Here is a 382-nt window from a genome sequence, read left to right as displayed (position 1 = left end):
TTCCTCTGGTTGCCAGTAGGAAATGGGAATGATATCAAAAATCCTAATATTAATTTTTAGAGCTCCAAATACTGCCAGGTCTGCTGGTCAGCTTGGATTCAGCTGCTTAAATTTGCTTCAGAAAGGAAATCCAAAGCTGGAGAAATGCACAGCAATAGCCTTATGTATCCACATGTGTGAAAGAGGCTTCATGAGAATCATTTATGGATTCACCAGCTATGTAAATAGATACATACTGAGATTGTTATAAACTGGAAGTTAGTTGTTGTTTGTGTTCCAGAAATACAAAAGGCCTCAGACAAGTCTGAAGCCCCATTGTGCAGCCTCTCCACATGGCTGGAGTTAACCCAAAAATCCCAACATGCACCAGGGAATGTGCTCC

This window comes from Corvus hawaiiensis, chromosome 17 (genome assembly GCF_020740725.1).
Source record: "Corvus hawaiiensis isolate bCorHaw1 chromosome 17, bCorHaw1.pri.cur, whole genome shotgun sequence".
Classification (NCBI taxonomy): Eukaryota; Metazoa; Chordata; class Aves; order Passeriformes; family Corvidae; genus Corvus; species Corvus hawaiiensis.
This window is presented reverse-complemented; position numbering follows the sequence as displayed.